We start from the raw sequence: 27500 nt of genomic DNA on the forward strand, positions 1-27500 counted from the left end.
AGTAATATTGGATAACATATTACGGTTCTTGCGTTACATTCTTTTTAAGTTAAAGGTTAATGCACGATTGGAATGAGTACTATGGCTACATTTTCATTTCTTTCTACAAACCCTTTTTATGCTTTAATGAAAAATACTGACACACGTAAAATACTGATTGCAGGAAAGAACTTAATTCCCTATATGATTTTTCTCCCGTATAACTTTTTTGGTTACACTATGTGCTGAAATATTGCTATCATTATTATTATTATTACTGCTATTATTATTATTATTATTATTATTATTATTATTATTATTACTAGTTATTATTATCATTATTGTTATTATTGTGATTATTATCATTATCATTGTTATTATTTTCATTATGAGTGTTGTTATTATTATTATTATTATTATTATTATTATTATTATTATTATTATTATTATTATTATTATCATTATTATTATTATTATTATTATTATTATTATTATTATTATTATTATTATTATTATTATTATTATTATTATTATTATTATTATTATTATTATCATTATTTTTATTATTATCATTATTATTATCATTATCATTATTATTATTATTATTATTATTATTATTATTATTATTATTATTACTATCATTATTATTATTATTATCATTATTATTGCTAGTAATAGTAGTAGTAGTAACAAAAGTACTAATAATAGCTGTAATATTATTAATATTAGTATTACTATTAGTATAGTAGTAGTGCTAGTAGTAGTACTAATAATAGAAGTAGTAGTAGTAGTAGTAGTAGTAGTAGTAGTAGTAGTAGCGATGGTGGCGGTGGTGATATTAGTGGTGATGGTGTATTCAATAACAGAAGAAGAGAAATGGGGAAAGCGAAAGGAATATGTGTACATTCCAATAATTCTCTCTCTCTCTCTCTCTCTCTCTCTCTCTCTCTCTCTCTCTCTCTCTCTCCACATAATGCAAGGATACAAAGACAAACAAACACATAAAGTACATGCACTGGCCACGGAGGCAGAGGAGGGAGTGAGACAATAGCCATCGTCGCACGGCAAACACCAACAATAGCCACACAAACTACCCTCACGACCACCCACAACAACATGCCCTTAGAGAGAGAGAGAGAGAGAGAGAGAGAGAGAGAGAGAGAGAGAGAGAGAGAGAGACTTTCATTGAAGACAATATTTACATCTTTAGCAAATATGAATATAAATGTGGGTACATCCTTCGAATATTCCCTCTACAAGACTTTTCCTTCAAATATTTCACAAGACTGATTGAAGTTAGCTTCGTTTCTGTCTAGCTTGGGTAGGTCAGGTTAGGTTAGTTATATTAGTTTATCATAGAATTTCATCAAGTTAGATCTGCTCTCGAAGTGCTCTGTGTTTATTTATTAGTTGACAAATGCCATGTCTCAGTGTGCTTCAAATATTCTCTCTCTCTCTCTCTCTCTCTCTCTCTCTCTCTCTCTCTCTCTCTCTCTCTCTGAATTTATCCATCCATCTTGTGGTAGTTGTCGTAAAACAGGGGTAGCATGGAGACACCTGAGTCCATATGAAAGTGTATTTACGGTAGCACAATACACAACAAGTGTAAACCGAGCGAAACGAGAGGCAGGAGGCTTAGCGTGTCGCCTGAGCCGGCGGCGAGCGAGAACTGCGGGGAAGGACGTGACGTCAGACAGAAAGGGAGTATGGGAAAAACAAAGGACATGCTAACAATCTATTCTTCTATCTTCTCTCTCTGTGTTTATCTATTTATCTGTCCATCTCTTCATCAATGTATCTCCGGTATCACATAAATCAAGCCTACTATGACACCACAAAGACAAACTGAACATTTCTTTTGACTCGTGAAACTCAAGAAGTGTGATGGGTGACTTATGTGACGCTCTCAATATCGCTATCGCCACCAATACACCGGTGAATGTAGCCACGGTGAGCACGGATCCGAACACTGTATGATTGCTATAGAGTAGACGGTAAAAGGGAAGTCACATTGTGTATTGACGTAATAGCAGGATCATCGACTGTAGTAACTCCATCGTGCAATAACACTATGGGAAATGTGTGTGTGTGTGTGTGTGTGTGTGTGTGTGTGTGTGTGTGTGTGTGTGTGTGTGTGTGTGTGTGTGTGTGTGTGTGTTTCACTGTTTGATCTGCTGCAGTCTCTGACGAGACAGCCAGACGTTACCCTACGGAGCGAGCTCAGAGCTCATTATTTCCGATCTTTGGATAGGCCTGAGACCAGGCACACACCACACACCGGGACAACAAGGTCACAACTCCTCGATTTACATCCCGTACCTACTCACTGCTAGGTGAACAGGGCTACACGTGAAAGGAGACACACCCAAATATGTCCACCCGTCCGGGGAATCGAACCCCGGTCCTCTGGCTTGTGAAGCCAGCGCTCTAACCACTGAGCTACCGGTGTGTGTGTGTGTGTGTGTGTGTGTGTGTGTGTGTGTGTGTGTGTGTGTGTGTGTGTTTATGTTATGACTTATAGCGTGTAGGTGTACTTGAAGTGTAATGTGTGTGTGTTTATGTTATGACCTATAGGGTGTAGGTGTACTTGAAGTGTAAGTATGGGAAGCGCTGTTCAGCTTCTACCCATTAGTGGCGCAGGCAATCTTATTTATAGTGGTACCCATATTAAGGCCCATATCACCATTCAAGCACATCTTGGGTGTAACCACCTAGAACCTGGGTATCATGGTGACATGTAGGAAACTTTAAACCGCTCGACAAATAACAAAGTTTTTAAGGTTGTACGTGGTGGAATTCAAACCTACGCATGCCCGATCCCCAAGCTGTCCACCTTATCCACTACGCCACCGTGTGTGTGTGTGTGTGTGTGTGTGTGTGTGTGTGTGTGTGTGTGTGTGTGTGTGTGTGTGTGTGTGTGTGTGTGTGTGTGTGTGTGTCGGCCAGTAACACAAACAGTAATGGAAATGTATATAAATAACAGTTTTAGGTTTAGGTATTTCAAACAACATACCATTACTCGTATTAGATTACAAGGCTGGTGCTTTTATTATTCAGCCCGTGTATCAGTAACACATGAAAACCACCTTTCTTGTTACAGTTTCTTAATTCAAGAGGAAGGTTTTGGCAGTGCTTTTTTTTTATGTAAGAGGGAGAAACTTGTCAAGGGCAACATAGAACGAAAAAGAAAAAGGCACACTTAGTTGCTAGTCCCTTTGCAGGTTCACTCTGTATCCTACCTTGTATTTACGTAACACATCATCAACATTCTGAATATATCACGTGGCAAAGACAAAGATGAAAATCCAACCCTTCCCTCATAAACGTCAATAATTCATACTCTTTCATTTGCTTCTCTCCTAGTGTAATTTTTCATGAATGTCACTAACAGGAAACACTTTTTTATTGCCAACTGAGAGAACAATAATACCACATGAAAAAAAAATATATAATGTATAAAGAAAAAAAATATATACATAAACATGCCAATAAAACCGGCTCCACTAAGTTACCAACAATAAAACACCATCAATAACAATAACAACAATAAAAAAAAAAAGATGCATAATACGGAATAACGTCACAATATCATCAGTTTTTGTAAATTCAGAGACTATTATCAGGTGTCTCTCTCTCTCTCTCTCTCTCTCTCTCTCTCTCTCTCTCTCTCTCTCTCTCTCTCTCTCTCTCTCTCTCTCTCTCTCTCACTCCGGAAGCCAGTAAAAAAAAAATGGAGCTTCAATTACCACGATTAAAGGACCAAGGCAAAATGAAGCCCTTAATGCCTTCATCCAATGCAAGTTAATGGGATATGAAGCTTACCATTCGACTCTTAATTACAGGGTCAAGCAAAATATACAAACGCACCGGGCTATTTATACATTATTATCTCCTTTTTTCACACATTACTATTATTCACCTCACTGTGTTGCCAGACACATAATTGCATTGCTACCTGATTGACGTGAACTGGGTATGTGAGGGAAGAGGAGAGGGAAGGGGAGGACGGGAAGTGAGGGGGTAAAGGAGGGGTGAATTGGGTGAAAGGAAAGGGGTATCAAAGGGGGAAAAATATATAGGGGTTAAATTGAGTGAGTAAACTGTGGACAAACTGGAGACAAAAACAACACTTTATTTATTGTGTGCAAGGCTTGAGTTATTTATGGTGTTGATTTGAATTTTTAGTACAGTAGTAGTAGTGATAATGAGAGGAGTAGATATGGTGGTGGTGGTGGTGGTAGTAGTAGTAGTAGTAGTAGTAGTAGTACTAGTAGTGGTAGGAACAAAGATGGTAATAGCAATGACAATAATAGTAATAGTAATAAGAACAATAGTAATAATAATAATAATAATAATAATAATAATAATAATAATAATAATAATAATAATAATAGTAGTATTCGCTGCAGTAGCAATAAGTGTGAGTTTGTGAGAGAATAAGTTTGTGCATACGTTAATGTGTGTGTGTATGTGTGTGTGTGTGTGTGTGTGTGTGTGTGTGTGTGTGTGTGTGTGTGTGTGTGTGTGTGTGTGTGTGTGTGTGTGTGTGTGTGTGTGTGTGTGTGTGTGTGTGTGTGTGTGTGTGTGACCTGCATTGCCGTGTGATCAATATCCTGGTTGGTGGCGAATTTTATGTCCATAAATAACACACACACACACACACACAGGCTAAAAAACAAAAAAAAATTTCACGACTTCAATTTACCACAAACTCTCTCATTGAAATAACAGCAATCGTAGTCTCTCCTTCCTCGCTCTGATTCTTGTCTTCCTTCATTCCTTCTCTCCTCTCTTTTCCTCTTTCTCCTCCTTCTCATTCCTCTCATCAAACAACACCGTATTGCTTGTCTTGTCCCCTCTCCCCCACTCTCTCTCTCTCTCTCTCTCTCTCTCTCTCTCTCTCTCTCTCTCTCTCTCTCTCTTCCTCTTCTTCCCTCAGTGCTTTTCACCTCCTTCCATTTCTATCATAACTTCTCCTCTCCTTTTTAATATCTTCTCTCCTTTCTTTTATCCTTCATTTCCCATTATTTATCCTGTCATCACCTTTATCTTCTTCCTTTAATGATTCCTCCCTTTCCACTCATTTGGGGTCTTTTCCTCCCTCTTCCTTCCTCCCTTATCACCTTTCTTTCTTCCTCACTTAATTCTCTCTTCCTCTAGTCGTAACTCAACCAGCCGGACGCATCACATCCTTCGCAGGCGACATTAACACCTGTAATCACGCTCACCTCACCACCAGGTAGAGACGTTGTCCAATACCTAGTGGTGTAAGTTTTATAAAGTGGTCCATTGGAGCTATTAATGACTTCTGGTTATCTCTGCCTGTCTGTCTGTCTGTCTGTCTGTCTGTCTGTCTGTCTGTCTGTCTGTCTGTCTGTCTCTGTCTCTCTCTCTCTCTCTCTCTCTCTCTCTCTCTCTCTCTCTCTCTCTCTCTCTCTCTCTCTCTCTCTCTCTCTATCTATCTATCTATCTATCTATCTATCTATCTATCTCTCAAATAACAAATCTCACGAAAACCGTCTCCAAGAATTAGACCTATTCTCATTAACACATGAAAGACTAAGAGGCGACTTAATACAGGCCTTTAGAATCATCAAAGGCATTAGTAACACTCATTGCAACAAATATTTCACGTTGTGTTTCTCAAATTATACGCTAGAAAACGGTTGCGGAATTGTAGGCAAATTGTTCAATTTTCACGAATAGAGGAAATTTCTTTTTTTCCACTGAGTAGTTAATCTATGGAATGGTTTGCCACGAGATGTGATAGACTGTAACACCGTAGGGGAGTGGAGAGGGTCGGGAGAGAGCCTTCTCCTTTGTTGTCATTTGTTTAATTCCAGGTCGGGTCCCCTCGTGAGAACCTCAAAGTCTGTTTTGACCTGCATTTCTATGTAATATTATGTAGCTTTCTCTCTCTCTCTCTCTCTCTCTCTCTCTCTCTCTCTCTCTCTCTCTCTCTCTCTCTCTCTCTCTCTCTCTCTCTCTCTCTCTCTCTCTCTCTCTCTCTCTCTCTCTCTCTTTCTCTGTTATCTGTTCTTCACCCTTGTGTGTGTGTGTGTGTGTGTGTGTGTGTGTGTGTGTGTGTGTGTGTGTGTGTGTGTGTGTGTGTGTGTGTGTGTGTGTGTGTGTGTGTGTGTGTGATATTTTGTATCTGTTGCAGTCTGTATCTCTCTCTCTCTCTCTCTCTCTCTTGGCCATTATCCACACGGCAACCCATCATTTTGTTTATATTAAAGCGATGGCGGCGTGCACGCTCCTATTCCCGCCTCTGTATGCCAGATACCGGCGGCAACATTCAATTTGTCCGTCAATAAAGCCAGTGTTGATTTGGTCCAAACACCTGCCATTCATTTGGGTGAGGCAGTAGCAGTGTACATGGCTTGGACAGATGCGCACGCAGATTACAATGCCCACTCGTGGAACCTGCTCGGATCATGGATCTCTCGCTGGCCGGATGCTGTTCTTGCTTTGATGGTCCGCGATTAAGGATGATTGACAAATAAAGACGGGAGGATACGCAGATGGAAGGCCAACTGGACGGGTGGACAGATTGACGGACGAACGTATGGATGAGGTAAAGCTGAACACCCAGTACAACTGTGCCTGTACACTGCTGATCTGTCGTGATGTACAGTTGCCCGAGGAGATTGTCGCACGTACAAAATGTTTCGGCAGCATATCGATATAACTTTCATTTTCGACAGCTGCCATAGAAAGAATATCAGTCAATACTTTAAAAGTTATGTTATTTACGTTTGTTTCAGTGTTATTATTTGTTTTTAACCCTTTCAGTACCATGCTACGTTTTCATATTCCTTCTGGTTACTATTTGGTTATTTTTATACAGCTTCATTAACTTATGTGGGAATGCAATGCAAATAAAATCGTTTAATCATTAGCTAAAGTTCATGGAAAGAATGCGTTTAAGTACTGAAGGGAATAAGTGTCTGGAAGTTTGAAAAAAAAACATGTACACACTGATTTAATAAAAAAAAAAAAAAAAAGATATATATTCATTATGTTGATGAACTCGCGTTGGAAACACTAAAATGATACATACACACAAAAAATGCAGATTTCAAGACACTCATAGTCTGGCTTTGGCTGACTCTTTTGTGTTTTGTGCTGGACAGACATCTTAGTGGGACTTTATGATGTAATTCCTATTGCCTTCGTTGTCAACGCCTTTCCAACACAAAATAAATCCAGGGTTCCCTCCAGAGATTGACAAAAGAGTTGCCTTCTTTATCTATCAACATAAAAGTGAGAAAAAAAGTCTGTTTGATATAACCATTTAAAAAGATAATTTTACTTTACTTATGAGTGTGAAAACAATGATGATTTTACATTCAGTTAATTATAAAACCAGTTATTGACTTACTTTTAATGTCACTCTTCTGATCTCTCTCTCTCTCTCTCTCTCTCTCTCTCTCTCTCTCTCTGTGTGTGTGTGTGTGTGTGTGTGTGTGTGTGTGTGTGTGTGTGTGTGTGTGTGTGTGTGTGTGTGTGTGTGTTTAAATGAACTTTTTATCCTCAAGCATGACAACATAATTAGGCCATTCCCCACCACACACACACACACACACACACACACACACACACACCCGACACCCGACACCATAATCGCGTGGCGCCTTTGAGAGCACCGCGCACGGATCAGTACCAACTTAGCGCGGTGCCCACTATTGTGCGAGCCTTAAATAAATAAGTGAATTCAAGGTTAAGTTTATCCATAGTTAGGTTAAGCATTTTCAGTTCATTGTGGTAATGTCCCCCCCTGTACATTTTCAGTGTAATTTTTTACATTGCCTAACTAATAAACCGTTTATTATTATTATTATTATTATTATTATTATTATTACACACACACACACACACACACACACACACACACACACACACACACACACACACACACACACACTCTTTATCAGATAAATGTGGAGTATCAAAGGAGCTCCAGTCTTCCGCCTGGCTACCTGTCACACGGAGCCCGGATTTCAGCTGAGTTTTGAGAGAGAGAGAGAGAGAGAGAGAGAGAGAGAGAGAGAGAGAGAGAGAGAGAGAGAGAGAGAGAGAGAGAGAGAGAGAATTCTCCATCCTCACTTCTGTTCCCTCAGACATGAACTCAGACGCGTCATTATCTCTCCATGAATATATAATTGGACTCATTTACCTTTTGCTGAAACTTCGCACGTGACAGTGAGAGGTCGCGTTCTTTATTTCTTTCCTGTCCTTTCTTTACTCATCTAAATATGTTCCAGTTATATATATATATATATATATATATATATATATATATATATATATATATATATATATATATATATATATATATATATATATATATATATATATATATATATATATATATATATATATATATATATATATATATATATATATATATATATATAGTGATGATAGGTAATTAAGCATTGGTTATTTTCCTTGAGATATTGTCCTTATATCTTATGAGAGTGTTATACTCTTTTTTTAAGTGTCTGTATGACCTCGCCGAATCTAGTCATGTTCACCAAAAGGCGATTTCGGGTTCTACACCCTTCTTCAGTAGCGAAGCCTTTCCTTGATAAGTGCATCATCATCATCATCATCATCATCATCAGAGGGGATAGACAGTAAGGTTCAAGTAGAGGTTCTAGCTAAGGAGCTAGCGAAGGTTAAATGTTGGGGTGAAATATGAAATACTTCTTCTCTCTTTGTTATGTATTCTCCCTTCTTTCTTCTTATTTCTTGCTTCTCTCTTCTAATATCCTTACTTCGTTCTTCTTGGTTTCTTACTTCTTTCCACGGATGTATTGATACCATATATGCGGACGATATCACGCAAATAATAACATCACTCAGTAAACCTAAACTAATGATGAAGCTAAAAGTTGAAAGAGAGATCGAAAGAATAAACAAATTTGACCGAAAATGGAAAATTAAAACAAGTGAGGAAAAATTGAAGATTATACCAATTGCACAGTATAAAACCCCCCAAAATCAAAGTGAATGGTAAAGAAATAGAAACTTGAACCTCTGGTAAACTATTGGGATTAAATATCACAGAAACCATAGATAAAGAAAATACGATTTTATCTCAGTTAAGAAGATTTAGCAAATTAACACCTAAAATGAAAGCAATAATGGTTAAAACACTATTAATTCCAATCATGAAATATCCGCCAATACCAATATGTTTGGCTTCTTTGACGCAGAAAAGACAAATGCAATCTGTTATCAATAATGCACTCAGATTTATTCACTGTAACGAACAAGATCAAACAAACGGTGAAAGATTACTTTTTAAGTACAATATCGCTCCTCTGAATATATCAAATTATTACAAAGCAAAAAAAGTAAGGGAAACTATCAGAATCAGTAGTAATGATCAGTAGGACGAACTGGTAACACCAAACAACATTACACGTACGTGCTTCCCCTATGAATAGTAACATTATTAGCAGATTCCACCTCAGGCAATCATAACCAGACAAAGGTAATCTTTTCTTCAGTCTTCACAGGTGTTCCGGTCCTGCTGCACCAACGTTAAGTCTGATGTCAACCGACTACCGCAACAGATTCTATGGTGTAGCAGCGCTGAGTGTGATGTAGACTGAGCACCGCAGCTGATTTTTCAACGTCTGACACTATTGCTACATTCTTTTACCCTTCTCCTTAAACTACTTCCATTCTACATTGCACTTACCTACACAACAACACCCCAAGACTTTTTCTTTCCTCACCTTCACTTACCTACACAACAACATCCCAAGACCTTTTTCTTTCCTCACCTTATCTCTCAATACTTTTCTATCTCTTAATGTTACCTAACAAACATTACATAACTAGTTTCATATTTATTTTATTAAATCCTTACTCTTTCCCTATCAAATAGTCAATTGAACACCTAACTTACAAATATCTACATAAATCTATATGTAAGAACTAAATATATGTAAAGATACCTTTTTATTGTCCAAAACGTATATACTCAGCTCGAAAAGTAAAACCTAGTGCTATACTGACACAGAATCGCAGCATCAACCAGTCTAATTGATAAGGACTTAGCTGTGTATCTCGAGAGTAAAGGTTGACTCGCTGATATAAAAGCACTATGGGCACACGCACAAAAGCACCTCTCTCTCCTCCTCCTCTCTCATACACAGTGAGTCTTTCTACCATTCCCAAGAGTCTGAGTCGCAAGGTAAGTTGTGGTTCTGGTGTTGCATTTGCTATTGAAAGTGTATGGATGAGTAGGTGAACAATTGAAAAAAAAAAAAATAGCAGCAATGTGGTCAAACCAAGGAGGTTGAATAACAGAAGGTGGCATAACATCATAAAAATGAAACCAAGCCGCTGTTGGTCCGCTGCTGCCCCTGCCTCCAATTACACCCAAAATATTACCAGCCGCCCATTGAAAATACATGGGAACGCCTGAGTTACTCTTCTTATTTTCCGTCTTATGTCCATGTTTCGAGGCTGCCTATCATATATGTGGCCCAGCGCCTCATACACTCTGCCCACTGGTTTTACTGTTTTATTACAGCGAGATAGGCACATGCCACTTTCTTCAATCTAACATCTTTGAGTGAACCACAAAACTTATTTTTCTCCCACCTTCTTTTACCCTTTTTTCTTTCACCCACTTTTCCTTTAGCTAGCTGTCTTTGCTTCACCAACTTTAAAAAAAGAAAAAAAAAAAGAAAAACATTCTCTTCTGAACACTCATCAAGGAAAGGCCTCGCTACTGAAGAAGGGTCTAGGACTCGATATCGCGATCTACCGAACCTGTCTAGATTCGGCGAAGTCATACAGACACTTAAAAAAAGAGTATGAGAGAGAGAGAGAGAGAGAGAGAGAGAGAGAGAGAGAGAGAGAGAGAGAGAGAGAGAGAGAGAGAGAGAGACGACAGCAAATTTGCCCATCTCTCTCTCTCTCTCTCTCTCTCTCTTCATCCCCTTATTCGTTATATGTGACGTCAAATCAGCTGGGTGGAGGAGCTGGGAAGGAGGAGCCGGGAATCGAGGCGAGCGGGAGGGATGGTTTCTTTATGAGTGGTCCATAATCTTGTGTTCATTACACCTTGAACGTTTATATGGCACCGCTTCAAGCCAATGTGATTCAAGAGATAAATCTAATCACTTATAAGAAAACGTTTTGAAATTGTAGGAAAGAAAGTATCAGGAAAAAAGTAACAAAAATATTGAATGCAATAGTTTAATTCTTCTCATTCTAATAATGAAGACAAGTGTACGCCACTCTAATGGTAAAGATAGGTGTTCGCCACTCTAATAGAGATGATAAGTGTTCGCCACTCTAATGGTAAAGATAAGTGTTCGCCACTCTAATGGTAAAGATAAGTGTTCGCCACTCTAATGGTAAAGATAAGTGTTCGCCACTATAATAGGGATGATAAGTGTTCGCCACTCTAATAGGGAAGATAAGTGTTCGCCACTCTAATGGTAAAGATAAGTGTTCGCCACTCTAATGGTGAAGATAAGTGTTCGCCACTCTAATGGTAAAGATAAGTGTCGCCACTCTACTAGGGATAAGTGTTCGCCACTCTAATAGGGATAAATGTTCGCCACTAATAGGGATAAGTGTTCGCCACTCTAATAGGGATGATAAGTGTTCGCCACTCTAATAGGGATGATAAGTGTTCGCCACTCTAATGGTAAAGATAAGTGTTCGCCACTCTAATGGTAAAGATAAGTGTTCGCCACTCTAATGGTAAAGATAAGTGTTCGCCACTCTCATGATAAAGATAAGTGTTCACCACTCTAATAGGGATGATAAGTGTTCGCCACTCTAATAGGGATGATAAGTGTTCGCCACTCTAATGGTAAAGATAAGTGTTCGCCACTCTAATAGGGATGATAAGTGTTCGCCACTCTAACAGGGATGATAAGTGTTCGCCACTCTAATAGGGATGATAAGTGTTCGCCACTCTAATAGGGATGATAAGTGTTCGCCACTCTAATGGTAAAGATAAGTGTTCGCCACTCTAATAGGGATGATAAGTGTTCGCCACTCTAACAGGGATGATAAGTGTTCGCCACTCTAATAGGGATGATAAGTGTTCGCCACTCTAATAGGGATGATAAGTGTTCGCCACTCTAATAGGGATGATAAGTGTTCGCCACTCTAATAGGGATGATAAGTGTTCGCCACTCTAATAGGGATGATAAGTGTTCGCCACTCTAATAGGGATGATAAGTGTTCGCCACTCTAACAGGGATGATAAGTGTTCGCCTCTCTAATGGTAAAGATAAGTGTTCGCCACTCTAATAGTGAAGATAAGCATGGGTAGGCCTTGTTGATAATGTAGATAAACAAGGTTTTTACATCACCAACGGGAGAAACAGCCTTAAGAACACGATCCTCTCATTCCTGTATCAGTATTTAAGACTTCCTATGACTTGTCTTCTTTTAAGAGGGAGGTATCGAGGCATTTGCTCCCTAATTTTGGCTGACGCTTTTACTCTTTGTAGAGAGCCAGCACTCATAAATAAAATGTTGTTTCTCCCGATAGTAATGTAAAAATGTCGTTAATCTGTCACTGAAACCGTAAATCATCTTAAAACAAAACAAAACATGTCATTCAGAAAGTAGTAGACACTGGGTGAAATGTTGCAAAATAGAGATCCCAAAAAGACGATACACATCTTAATTCCTCTCTCCCTCATCGTGTATGATGTGCCAAACCTAACCCAACCTAACCTAACCTAACCAATCCTAACCCAAGCAAACCAATCCTAACCCAACCAAACCAATCCTAACCTAACCTAATCTAACACAAATCCAACCCAACCCAACCTAACCTAACCTAACCTAACTTAACCCAACCCAACCCATCCCATCCTAACCGTTCCTCCTTTTGTACCTATTTATCTTCAAGAATGGCCTCGGTTACTAATTCCTAAATGAAATTAGTGCAGTGGTTTTTTGTCATTTAATATTTTTTCTAAATAAAATTAATGTGACTTTTTTCTGATACTTTGTTTCCTTTACTTTTTTCTTGATACTTTCTTTCCGATCCCCACATTTTGATGCCCTAACTATTGATTAAGTCTTTCTTCAGAGAAAAACGGAGAAGAAGAGACAAAGGACTTTTCCAAGACTTGTTGTATAAAAAAGAACGGTTGCATTGGTGGACTTTTGCAAAAAAGTAAACCAGAATGAACTGGAATGCCATTACAGTTGCACAGGAGAAGGAAAGGTGAATAAGAAAAAGAATCAAAAGAGACACCAAGTGACAGCTGGCAAAACAAGATTAAAACCCCCAAAAAAACATAAATATCTATTGTGTAGAGGAATGGAGATTGCTGAGAGAATTCTGTCACTCGAAGGAGATGTGGCGATATATATTCCCCGACCTTATACATATTTTAAGTTATAGTGCATACCTTACCATCAAGAATTTTTTTTTTTTTCAGGAGGAGAGAGGTAAAGGACTGAGAGGAAGAAAACTAAACAAGGAAATAAAAAAAATATATGGCTCAAGTTTACTTTCTATCTCCATACGATTAAAGTTTATGGGAAAGTGAAGTAAATTACGTAGGCAAATTAGACTTCATACGCTTTTGACTGATGTCCCCTATAGTCTATTGTGATGCAATTCAAACAAAGCAGATAGAGAGAGTAAATGTTTGTACAAGAACATGAAAGATGTGGACGAGATGATAGCTGTAAGAAAAATATCGATGATAGCTGTAGAATAAATATCTATCTGTTTGTGTGAGGCGAGTCTCTCTCTCTCTCTCTCTCTCTCTCTCTCTCTCTCTCTCTCTCTCTCTCTCTCTCTCTCTCTCTCTCTCTCTCCTTGTAATCCACCTTCAATAATGACTCCACTTAAAAGAGTATTTATCTCCTTGTCTTTTTATTTTCTACCCACATTTCAAGGATTTTCTGCACTAACACTCTCATCTCTATCACGCGCATTCCCTAGCACGCCTCATTCCAGTAATCAGAGAGGACTTCGCAAACGGAGATAAAGGCCAAGGCTGCTACAAGGTAAATCAGTGATATGTATCGTAAGTGTGCCCTTTCTTTTTTTCTATAAGACTGAGAAGTTGTAACAGTTATAAATGTTAAGAATTTGACTTCACAGGACGTCAAAATGTTAGAGTATTAGACTTTTTTTTCATTTTTATTTACTGCTTCCATTCACTTACAAAATAAACCTATCCTGACCCACCCTGCTAAGTCTACACCTACACATCCCTGTACACTCTCCTCGCTGTCGACACCAGTACTTCGCCTATGAATTCCTCCATTAGAGCGTTGGGATGCAGACATTTGTTACACGTATGGGCCAGTCCAGTATAGACACAACGGTGAGTCGAGAGGAGGTGAAGGGAAGGGAAGGGAGGAGGTGAGATATCGAAGCAACGGTGTGCACTGTAGCGGCAGACACATGCATGAACGGTCCTCTGCCTGCCCTCTGTAGCCTTAAAATGATCTTCGAACATTTTCAGCATAGACCAAATGTTCCAGTCTCTCTCTCTCTCTGTCTGTTTCCCTCTCTCTCTGTCTCTGTCTTTCTCCCTGAATCTCCAGGCCATAAACCGAAGGATTTGCAGTGTTATTCCACCTACTGCTCCTCGCTTGCTAAAGGTGTCAGGGCGTCAGTTTGCTGTCTATTTACCCATCTCACAGTATACCTCAGCCTATAATATAAGCCCTCCATTCCTTATGTAATACTTCTTTTTCACCTCCTAGTTTACAAACCCTCCATTTCTTATCTATTCTTTCCTATTCATCACCTCTTCCTGGTCAGATTCCTCGGTTACCTTTGGACACCTTGCATAATACGTCACTTCATTCAATTACCGTGCTTCCTCATTTTAAGCAATCATGAATCCACTATATGCTTTCGTATTTCCTGCCTAAGGCTTTCGTCTTTGTCTAATTTTCAGTGCCCGCAAATACCCCCACCAAGATTCAAAATGTCTGCTGTTATTTTGCTTTCTTTTTGTGTTCTTTTTTTTATGTAGCTGTGTACATTACTTTTTTTTCACTTTTCTACAAAAATATCTTAAGTCAACTTCATTCCAAATCATTGCTTCTCATCTCGTTTTTTTTTTTTTCCTTACCCACCAGTGATTCACATGACCTTTCTTGTTTGTCTCAAGCCTCAACCATCAACCATTGTTCAGCTTTTCTGTATCACTCGATCTTCCTTTAAACCTTTGTCTTATTCGTATCTCTTCCCTTGCTCCTACCTGAACACACGGAGCTGCTTTACTTTTCGTGTTTTCTAAATAGTCCCTGAACCTTCCTCGCCTCCAGTGTAGTTTCGCTTTCACCCCCGTCCATATCAAAGTAAGACGCGAACTTTTATCCCCACGGGCGGCACCCAAAGATGAACACAAAAACAGTTCACCGTCCAGCGTCTGTCACCCACCGCCCGTCCACTGCTGCAGTAAATATAACAGGAGCGAGGTCGTGCAAGGGCCCACCTCAGACAGGCTGTTCGTCGTCATTTCGGGCAAATTGTTACCTCCAGCGACCCGGGCAATACCAAAACCGAGGAGACCTACTATTTGTTGTGTGTGTGTGTGTGTGACACAGAACAACGCCATTCCTTCAGCCACAACACCCACAGGAAGGCTCAATATTCTGCCTATACTTACTCCTTATAACATCTGTTCCCAATATGTTTATTCATGTTTCCTCTTTTAGAAGTTCCTAAATTATCTAATCACTCCTCCGTTTCCCTCCACATCACTGCTTCTTAACCTGGAGGCCATGACAGCACATCGCAGGAATGTACCAAATATAAGGTAACAATGACTCTCAACTTTGTAATAAAGTGAAGGTATTCTCTTCATCATCTTATTTAGTTATTTATTCATTTATTTGTTTATTTGTTTATTACTTTTTGTGCGGGGGATTTTGGAGAAAAAAAGAAGAGGAGCCACACGAGTGATGAGAATTTATAAAGGGGGAATGAAGAAAAAATGGATGAAAATCACTGCCTTATATTAATAGAATGTTAAACATTCTCATAATTCAGTGTGTCGTAGTGCAACGTTTCTTAAAAAAAATATTGTTAAGTTGAACAAATATAGCCCACAAAAATTTTTTTTTCATTTCTCAAAATTTCTTGGAAAGTTCACAGGGTTTCGTTGTCCTCCTGGGACGCTCTTGAACTTCTGCTTAAGAATACCAGGAAACTATAAACGCAAATTTGGAAACCACAGTCTAAAAATATAATTTATTCATGAAGTTGCTTTACGTTCCGACAAACAGCGCTGCTTTATCCAACTAAACAAGGTAAATCGTGAGGAGGACTAAAAAGTGCCGCTGAATACATTCTTCTCACATCTTTTTTTTTATATACCATATGGGCTTTTCATGGGAACTTACAGGTTAAAGAAGACCTCCTATATGAAAGCCCACCAGTTAGGGAACCGTTACTCTGAGTAAGGAAGCCCGTCTACACTCGAACTGTGGCTAGGATTCGAACCCGTGCGCTTGGAGACCCCTCGACCCCAAAGCGAGCGTGGTTTCATTTCGTTTTAGGACGAAACATATAACCTTTCCAAGAACAACGTTATAAATCTAGCCACCGACAAGAGATTGTTGGTAGAAGCAGTGGGCCGTCTGACGACGTACAATAAAGGAATATCTAGACTATATTCTCATTTACGGTAGTATTATAAACAGGCTCCTGACTACACCACAAATTGGTACCAGTTAATCACGACTGCGGACGTTAGAAGCTCAGAAAAAAAAATGAGCATAATATGATGTCTGGAACTGGCGGCGCTGACAAAATTGTGCAACATACCACTTTTTGCGCCCATTTTTTTCACTCAATACGGTTTTTCATATACGAATTTTAAATATTTTATTGCATGACAAGTGTTTTCTATTACACCAGTAGTGACTTCAATATTCTTATAATACCACTAGACATAACAAGAAGTAAGTATAAACCTTATAACCTCTACGATGCGTTCACGAGCCGACAGTGTCATTTCAGATATTTCCATTTCCCGATCAACTTTGAAAAACCATTAACGTGTCTGGTAGAGAGTGAGACCAAACTTGCCTCATGTGTTCATTACCACTTATTGAATTATTTTTGTAGTATCACATGTCTAGCTATTATACTGAATTAATTAACCACAATGATTTCAGAGAAGAATTCAGCATGTGATAGATAGTAACAAGATTAATATACTAATCCACATCAACTTCACAATACTTTCAATGTGATTTCCATTGATATCTATAGCAGAAGTACATGTCTTATCCTGCCATTCTGACAGCAAACTCTACTGTATTTTGTAGTCTAGGGCATGAGCAAAAATGGAGCTGAATGATATACCCTGCCAGACAAGTTCTAGTCCAGCAGAGAAGTGATATGTGAAATTTCCAGTTAAGGTTGTAAATAAATGACTGATCGCGGATGTGGATGTTCGGTGTATAAGAGTGGGACAATTGAGTGTCACTGAAGAAGAGAGGATGGCTGAGTGGAAGATCGAGTTGAAAGATGGAAGAATTGAGCTATTCAGGTATTGAACACAACTAAGATTTTTTTTTCTACGCCATTCACAAAACTAAGTTAAGAGATGCAGGAACTGAGCTACTGAGGTATTGGTTACTACTAAGTTTTCTTCTGCGCTAACCAGAAATTTTAGAGGGATCAGAAGGCAGGCATTCTGTGTCTTCCCTGTGTGATCTGTTTATTTCCTAAAGGATTGGTCGTCTATGAAAAGATGTGAGAAAGTGCAGAGTAGTATCATGAGCAAGAGTAAATAGATCAATAAGATTAGTTAGGATCATTGATGAATAATAGAAAGAGAGTGAGTGACAGGAAAGGAACCCGAGGAATACCACTATAAATAGATTAAAAGAAAAGTACTATGACATACTATCACACCAACAATAGAAAAATGAGAAAGAAAACTTGAGATGAAGCTGCAGAGAGAAAGGTACAAACAGCAGGAGGGTAGTGTAGAGATCAAAGCTTTGTGCCAGAATACATCAAAGGCTTCTGATGAACGGAAAAAAAAAAAAAAAATTCACCTCAATATCCAAAACGAAAAAAAAAAACACTTATCACCACCACTATCACTACAACAGACAATATAGCACCATCACCATTGGAACAATTACTACGACTAACACTACTGTCACCACCGCCACAACTACCACTACTACTACTACTACCACAATTACCACTACTACTGCCGTCATCGTTATCACCCTAATTCTGCACCAGTACCGGGCTCGAGCAGCACAGTCAGCCTCCAGCTCCTCCCTAGCAAAGTTTACATCTCCGTTTTCCTGATTCGACGTGTTTTAATTCAATCTGCTTGAGAAAAAATGTCTCTTTAAATGTCAAACGTATTTTCCTTCAATTCTTGTCGCAACTATTTTCACTCGCTTTTCCTCTCTCTCTCTCTCTCTCTCTCTCTCTCTCTCTCTCTCTCTCTCTCTCTCTCTCTCTCTCTCTCTCTCTCTCTCTCTCTCTCTCTCTCTCTCTCTCTCTCTCGTCATTTTCCTTGCTTTTTTCTACTACTCTCCTTCTGCCATCTACTTAAGTATTATCTTCCTCGTCCATTATCACACCATATTTTTATTTTTTTCATCTTATATTTGTCCTCTCTCATGTTCTAATCTACGTATATTGCCCACCTATCATTTTTTTCTTATTTCTTCTACTGTTCATCTTACTTGCATTCCCTCCTCTTTCCCTCTCTTCCTTCACCTCTCTCTTTCCACACCTACATTCTATTCTCCTAAACTCCTTTGCCCTCCTTTTCTATTTCTCCCTCTCTTTCCTTACCATCCCTTCTTCCCTCGCTTCATCCCTCTCCCACTCCACTCTCACTCTCTTTACCTCTCTCTGGAGTTGTAATGAGGTGTGTCGCAGGAACGCAAAAGCTAAGCAGAAAAGGATTCACGTCAATTTTACACCGCCATGATTCCTGTCGCGGCAAGCTTCCTTTGAGGGAATCGAGTAAGGCAGGTGGAGTGGCGGGGCACAGGAAGGACTGGGAGGGTCACTGGGACGACTCGGGTGGGGAGTGTTAGGGACGAAAGACAGGAGAGAGAGAGAGAGAGAGAGAGAGAGAGAGAGAGAGAGAGAGAGAGAGAGAGAGAGAGAGAGAGAGAGAGAGAGAGAGAGAGAGAGAGAGAGAGAGAGAGAGAGAGAGAGAGAGAGAGAGAGAGAGAGAGAGAGAGAGAGAGAGAGAGGTTCCTAAGACCCACAACCCCATCTATCATCCCATAAATAAGACAAATTTTATATAAAAATAGCTTAGGTAAGGATAAGGCACAGTGAATCAACAAGGCTTAACTCTCTCTCTCTCTCTCTCTCTCTCTCTCTCTCTCTCTCTCTCTCTTCAGTAAGCGTGGAAGCAAAGCAAAGTCGAGATAATGAGGAGACAGAGAGAAGTGAATCTCCATTAACCTCGCGAGTACAAGACAAGGTGACAGGGAGGGAGCGTGGAAGGGAAGCTAGGCGGGAGGGAGGTGGGATATAGGGCGAGCGGGAAGAGAAGGCAATGGGGTGAAGAAAGAGAGAAATGAGGTGGAAAAAGAGGGAGACTGTAGGTACTTACGCAAGGCTCAACATGGTGAAAGATCAATGAGACGGCCATCAATAGTGCGTGGATGTTAGATAGTAGCATAAAAAGAAATGATTGTGATAATAATAACACTACTACTACTACTACTACTACTACTACTACTACTACTACTACTACTACTACTACTACTACTACTACTACTACTACTACCACCACTTCTACTACTACTACTACTATAATAATAATCAATATAATTCTAAAAATGTTTGCTAACATTTACCTTAAAATATACGAAACTCAAGATGATAGTTAATCTTATCTAGGAATAAAAAAAAAAGTAAAAAAAAAAGAATCATGAATTTATTGTAAAATAGCACAGTCATGGTGGATAGTTAAGTAGCACACCACACAAACGTACATACGCACATACCACATACATATTAACTTTCGCAAAGATTAGCCTTTCCTCCAATCAATTTTAGATCTGCTGAGTTCCAAAGAATTAACCTCTTCAATACTGGGACACATTTCTACCTTGAGATTTTGTGTACGATTAGACCATTTTATTGACATTAGGAAGGGTCTATGGAGGTCAGAAGATTAACGGTCACAGTCTTCACTATTTTAGTCCTCCCACATAAGTATCTGAAGCTGTATAAAACCACCAGATAGTAAGCAGAATGAATATGGAAATGCGTCATGGTACTGATAGGGTTAAATAGAATATAAAGGATAGATAGTTTCAGCAGATTGAAATATCTAATTAACATTAACATTGCGGGAAAAGAGCAAACAAAGAGCTGTGGAAGTGAGTGAAGACTGTTTGTACTGAGGAGACAAAAATGAAAAACAGTAAGAATTTTGATAGCAAATCTTTTATAATTCTTTGTAATACTCTCCATTGTGTTTGACATCTTGAGTGGGCCTTTCTTAAACTTTTATCAACATAGACCACGACCATCCTTACAAAAAAATATACATAAAATAAGATAAATGAATATAAAAACGCTAGATAATCCGACGAAAGTGAGAAATACGAGTAAACCAAACTGTGATACTCAATAATGAAGATGAATGAAAGGATTGATAAAGAACAAAGACACTGGAAAGGTAGCAAGCAGTTAGAGATAAAAAAAAAAAAAAAAAGATTGGGGAAAGTGAACAGGAGAGGGAAGAGTAGGGAGAGGTGAGATAGGAAGTAGTATGAGAGGATAAACTGGAAAGAAACGTAGATGAGAGGAGAGGAAACGGAAGGGAGAAGTGAAATACGGAACAGGAGCAAAATATGAAAACAAACAGAGGTGAGAGAAGAAAGTATAGGATTAAGAAGTGAAGAAGAAAAAAAGAGAAGAGAAGGGGAGAAGAGGAAAAGGGAAAGGAGAGGAACAGGTAAGGATCAAAGGGGTCGTACAGGAGGTGATGACAGGTGTTGAGGTGAAAAAGGGTGGGAGAGCAAGAGGAGAAAAATTGAGGAAATTGAAGGAAATTGTGGGGAAGGATACATGGATGGATAGTTAATAAAAAAAAAAAAAAACAACGTTAAAAAAGGGAATATACGATTAAAGCGTTTTAAGGGAGAGAGAGAGAGAGAAAGAGAGAGAGAGAGAGAGAGAGAGAGAGAGAGAGAGAGAGAGAGAGAGAGAGAGAGAGAGAGAGAGAGAGAGAGAGAGAGAGAGAGAGAGAGAGCTGAATGATGAAAAGGAAAAGAAAGTTGAATTAAGAAAAACAAAGATAAATGTGAAACGAAATTGGAATTAGAAAAAAAATGAAAACGAACGCAACTCTAATACAAATTGGTTTAAATGGAATTAAATCACATCAGAAAATGAAATAGAATACAGGAATAAGTTGAGGGAAAGAAAAAGAAAGAGGAAAGGAAACCAGAACAAGGTAACTGATAAAAAGAACGAGTAGAACTATGTACAAGCCGGAGTAAGTGAAGGTAAAGCAAAAAGAATTATAAACTGATGGACAGATAAGAAAAATGCCACGATATGCCAGAAAATAAGGTAAGAAAATGATAGCGCTGGAACAAAACGATTGAAAGACATTGGTGATTAAAAGACAAGGAAAATAATGAAACAAAAGTAACGTAGTGGAAAATAAAACAACCGAGACACACGGTAATACAACGAATGAAAATGAATTAGAAGGAGACAGGAAAGCCAAAAAAAATAAAAAGAAAAAAAAACAGAAAAGAAAAATGTGAAAGTAAATTAAAATAGGATGGAAAAAAAGTAAGAGAAACTCGTGTCTGGTAATGGATAAGGAAGTAAAGAAAATAGTCAATGGCCACCTTACTTTCCTGCAGCGCGTGCGGTATGGGGCCATCAACAAAATCTATAGAAATGGAAGGGAGCCATTCGGGCCGAGCCAAGTCACCTTCTGGCGTCAATAATGTGCAGTCAATAAGCCCAGGTGGTGCTACACGCAAGTTACGCAAGTATTACAATATTTCTTACCATCTTTTTTTTTTTTAGTCACATACTGATAAGCAATAACAATAAATCACAAAACAGCAATATAAAACACTAGAGTACTAACATCATTCTCTCGTGTAATCTCGACTCCAAACAATAAATTATACACAAAAGTGACATGAAAAAACAACTTATAAACAAACCGCCAGATCACTTCCAGGAACTCACTGATGGATTGTACCTGTTATGTTTCCATTTCCTCACCGCGCAAAGCAACAAAAGACTTCTATAGAAAAAAAAGAAACCATGAATGAATGAAAAGAAAGTCCATCAGTCAGTTAACCAGTCAGTCAGTCAGTCAGTCAGTCAGTCATTCAGTTAGTGTCCCACCTCTATACCCCTACAAACTCCCTCTCGCTTTCATCCATTTATAATCTCTCAGGTACTCCAACAAGACGGACAAAAGAACAGGAAATCCGATTTCTCCTTGAGCCCTCCTATTTTAGCAGAGAGAGAGAGAGAGAGAGAGAGAGAGAGAGAGAGAGAGAGAGAGATAAGAGTCCCTTCCTTCAGTTTTCACCAGACTTGTAAGAGACGAGGTAGAATCAAACTCGTGAGGGCAAATAAACATTACCAGTCCGACTCATCGACACTCAGGTAATAAAACACGCGCCCGAAGCTCTGTAATGTATCCTGCCAGGTAATTCCATTCGCAGGTAGAGTACGAAGGTATTCCGCGAGAGAGAGAGAGAGAGAGAGAGAGAGAGAGAGAGAGAGAGAGAGAGAGAGAGAGAGAGATATGCTATGGGGTATTCCAATAATCCATAGAGGTCCAGGAGAGTAGGAGTGAGAAAAGAAAATGGGATGAATTACCACACAAACACACACACACACACACACAGACACACACACACACACACACACACACACACACACACACGCACACACACACACACACACACACACACACACACACACACACACACACACACACACGCGTAGTGTAGTGGTTAGCACGCTCGACTCACAATCGAGAGGGCCGGGTTCGAGTCCCGGTAAGCGGCGAGGCAAATGGGCAAGCCTCTGAATGTGTGGCCCCTGTTCACCTAGCAGTAAATAGGTACGGGATGTAACTCGAGAGGTTGTGGCCTCGCTTTTCCGGTGTGTGTTGTGTGTTGTGTGTTGATGTGGTCTCAGTCCTACCCGAAGATCGGTCTATGAGCTCTGAGCTCGCTCCGTAATGGGGAAGACTGGTTGGGTGACCAGCAGACGACCGAGGTGAATTACACACACACACACACACACACACACACACACACACACACACACACACACACACACACACACACACACACACATCGTTGTCTTGTATCCATTTTTGTCGTTTGATATATACTGGTTATGTTATTTTGAATTTCATGAGAGAGAGAGAGAGAGAGAGAGAGAGAGAGAGAGAGAGAGAGAGAGAGAGAGAGAGAGAGAGAGAGAGAGAGAGAGAGAGAGAGAGAGAGAGAGAGAGAGAGAGAATTCTTGTTTTGGACTGGTTCACTTCATTAATTTTTTGTTTCTTTTATAATCTAATTAAGATCATGTGTAACGTTAACCTTTCATGTATTTCCAAAGGTTGCCGCAATGTTTAGCAGCTGAATATGACTGGCAAAATCGTATCCATATCTGCATAAATTAATGTAGGATAATTTCACATATTTCAGTATTTGGTCCAAGATATTATAGTCACTTAATTTCTATATTTGGCTACAGATTGAGATTTTCACGTCTGACAAAAATGTATACGGTGCATTGTAATTCTAAAACTCAAAGAGGAAATCGTGTTTGCCTATTAAGAAAGATTAATTACAATACAAATACTATGAGTGATAAAATGTAATCAAAACCCTCGCTCTAAAGTAATTCAACGATAAAGGAAATGCTAAAGTTATATCACATCGATCACATCTTCACGCCACCAACAAGGAAATCTTGACAGTCTAAGAATTGACTGTGTCCACGAGTCCCAGCAGAGATAAATAATAATAACGATAATGTGGTTCCATAATGTACCTACCTTTTAACCTCTTCAGTACTTGGACACATTTTTACTTTGAGATTTGTGTACGGTTAGACCATTTTATTGACATTAGTAAGGGTTTTGGAGGTCAAAAGATTAATGGCTGCAGTCTTCACATTAATCTCCCACATGAGTTTCTGAAGCTGTATAGAATCACCAAATAGCAAGCAGAATGAATGTTGGCACTGAATGAATACTGGTACTGAAAGGGTTAAAGCAAACAAGCGTACGAATAAATAAGAACAAGTATAAAGACACGTACTCACTCTTCGTTGACTGTTTTCTGCACCTCCGCACTCTCCACCAGCGCGTTTATTCTGAAACAACATAGAAAATAAATAAGTAAGACATCGTCACTAAATTCTGGTCTGAAACAATCTAATAGAGAAAACAGCAAGAAAACACCAATGAGCAGAATAAGTGACTCAGAAAGGTGACGCTGCCATGAACATTGCCAGTGGATTCCAACAGAAGTACAATTATTTTTAAAAACGATCAGAAACTAACAAAAAAACAAAACAAAAAGAAAGTATCCTATAACTGCCAATGACTCCTCCCCAATCTTATCTTAAAAATTAAACGAATAAATAAATAGATAATAAATAGAAAAAAAGACCATAAATTCTTAAAACAAACATGAATTTAGCTCAAACCGATGATTGAATGCCACATATCACAAGGTAATAAGATAAAACATAATACAAATTAAGAAATAAAAGAAAAAAAGGAAGAAAAACCATCTCGATGCAATTGTAATTCAGAAATATTCACAATAATTTTAAGCAAGCGAGCAAAAACAATATAAACCTTGTGTGTGTGTGTGTGTGTGTGTGTGTGTGTGTGTGTGTGTGTGTGTGTGTGTGTGTGTGTGTGTGTGTGTGTGTGTGTGTGTGTGTGTGTGTGTGTGTGTGTGTGATGAATACTGTTGATGTGCGAGACCCGTGTTAATTAAATACCTGTAGCATTCTGGCATCTCCGACACGGGATGACTGAGAGAATGTTAGTTGTATCTGTGTTGAAGAGAGAGAGATGGTATGTGAGTGAGAGAGAGAGAGAGAGAGAGAGAGAGAGAGAGAGAGAGAGAGAGAGAGAGAGAGAGAGAGAGAGATTAACGATAACTGTGAATACTTAAAAATGTTGTTCACTGGATTCTGTCCAGTTTTCTCAGTGCATTCTTAGCTGTGTGAATAGATCATGCCTCGCCGATACAAAACAAGATACTACATTTTTTTTCTAACATTCGCATTTGCCGTCCATGGAAGGGGAACAAAACTGTAGGTTATGCCGTTTGAAATAAAAGCAATAACCATTCTATCAACCTGTTCAACTCTCTCTCTCTCTCTCTCTCTCTCTCTCTCTCTCTTGCATGACGAATAATCAGCAATAACAAAGTAATAGAAATTCTCGGAAAGACGCGCCAAAAAATACACATACATAAGCTTTATATACTGCTTTCTTTACGACACTTGGGAAAACACACAGACACACACACACACACACACACACACACACACACACACACACACACACACACACACACACGTTCCTTAATGTAGTGAAAGCCATTGCCATTCTTGCTTATCGCTAATTCAAATCTCATATTCGACAAATTACGTAATTGTTTCTACCGTTATATTTTTCATATGAGTCTACCATGTATCCACTTTCCCCCCCCTCTCTCTCTCTCTCTCTCTCTCTCTCTCTCTCTCTCTCTCTCTCTCTCTCTCTCTCTCTCTCTCTCTCTCTCTCTCTCTCTCTCATACACTTGGTCATTTCTAGCTGACATTTCCAGTTTTCTTCCCCACAAAATTTCTGCAACTTTAGGAAACAATTTTTGGAGGGAAAGAAAATGAAAACTTAGGAAAACACTACGCACCCTACAGGTCTTTCTCTCGTTTTCAATTCCATCAACTGCAGATAGCGGTCAGACCTGCCAATGGCTAGCAAGGGGAAAATAATGTGACTCGGAAAGGCAAGGCTCTGTGTGTTATCATCAAGTTATCGTTACTGGCTGGGCCGCTTTGTGCTGACAGGGAAAAGTGGCAGGAAGGGAACATGCCTCAAGTGCTGTTTTGCCGCGTTCCTCTCCCACTCCCTGTGCTCTGTAAATGTTCGGCCAGCAAGACACCGCCTGGAAGTATAATGTGTTTTATAAATGTGATTATGATTTTTATTATGACTGTTATCACGAAAGATGGTTCTGCTAGCTTTTTATTATTCTTTTGTTGTTGTAGTCTCACATTTGAAATGATCATAATTTAATTCTTATGTATATTTCTTTTTTTTTTTCCAGCAAAGTACAGACAAGTGATATGGCGGACTCATCTAATTTTTCCATTACACGCAGGAAAGTTGAAAATTATATAACAAAGCAAATCTCACCAAGAGAATATTTTATTTATAATTTCCAAGTTTAAATGAAAAGAGGCTCGTGAAATAGTCGTCCTCCAGACAATCTTACAAATGACAATTTCACAAACTCATTTTCTTCACCAACGCTCAGGATTCTAAAGGAGTTTTGCATTCTAATTTCAGATAATATTTAGCAGCGGCATGACGGCAACAGTGACAATCTGTTTGACAGTCAATGCTAAAAGGAATAATGTCGTACCCATGATACTACACAAAGCTTGTTTTCTAGCAAGACACGACGAGTAACACCTAATTTATCTTGACAACTACTGGAAGTGGAAAAAGAGGACAAAAATTTACTTCAAGCAATACCTGCTTTTGCCATAAATCATGTATTTGTTTTATGTCACTATGTAATAAAACACCTCGAAGATTAATCAGCCAGGATTCAATTCTTCTCAGAACACTTAACAATGGTAGCTTTTATCCAAGACAAAATTGAGTGTATACGTTATCCATCTTGGTGCAAAGGTCGCAGACAAGTTGTGATGCTGCAAGTGTACTCTGCATGTCCAAAGGCTCATCACGCCGCACAGAACATGTCGATAGAGTAACGGAAGATGTAAAAGTTAGTAAGCCACTTCAACCTAACAAGCACCTGAGATTTCGTATCATGTGCAGTGATGGTGGGAATAGATCTGTAGCGAGTTTTGGATATCAAACTCTAGACAGAGGAAAGTTTGCTATAATCTCTATAAAAGAACTTGTAATAGTGTCACGGTCATAAACAACAAGAATTTTGTACAAACTACCATCTTTTATGCTCTTCCTATACAGGATCTCGATAAAACACACACACACACACACACACACACACACACACACACACACACACACACACACACACACACGCACACACACACACACACACACACACACACACACACACACACACACACACACACACACACACACACATTTTATCGATATATTCTACTGGGAGAGCATTAAAAAAGGAAGGCAGTTTGTAGGAAATTATTATTGTTTCTGACCGTGACACACTGTGACACTATTACAGGCTCCAATTAAAAGCTCACCACAAACTTTCTTCAGTCTAGGTGTTGA

The 27500-nt window shown here is 39.0% G+C and overlaps 1 long non-coding RNA gene across 1 annotated transcript in view; it reads right to left on the minus strand.

Moving 5' to 3' along the window:
- Positions 1–24341, minus strand: part of LOC123514038 — a 208787-nt gene extending 184446 nt beyond the window's left edge. The window contains exon 1 of the long non-coding RNA XR_006677502.1: positions 24290–24341. This is a non-coding gene — a long non-coding RNA (uncharacterized LOC123514038). The remainder of the gene's footprint in view (positions 1–24289) is intronic.
- Between the last annotated feature and the right edge of the window lie 3159 nt (positions 24342–27500).

This window comes from Portunus trituberculatus, chromosome 37 (assembly GCF_017591435.1).
Source record: "Portunus trituberculatus isolate SZX2019 chromosome 37, ASM1759143v1, whole genome shotgun sequence".
Taxonomy (NCBI): Eukaryota; Metazoa; Arthropoda; class Malacostraca; order Decapoda; family Portunidae; genus Portunus; species Portunus trituberculatus.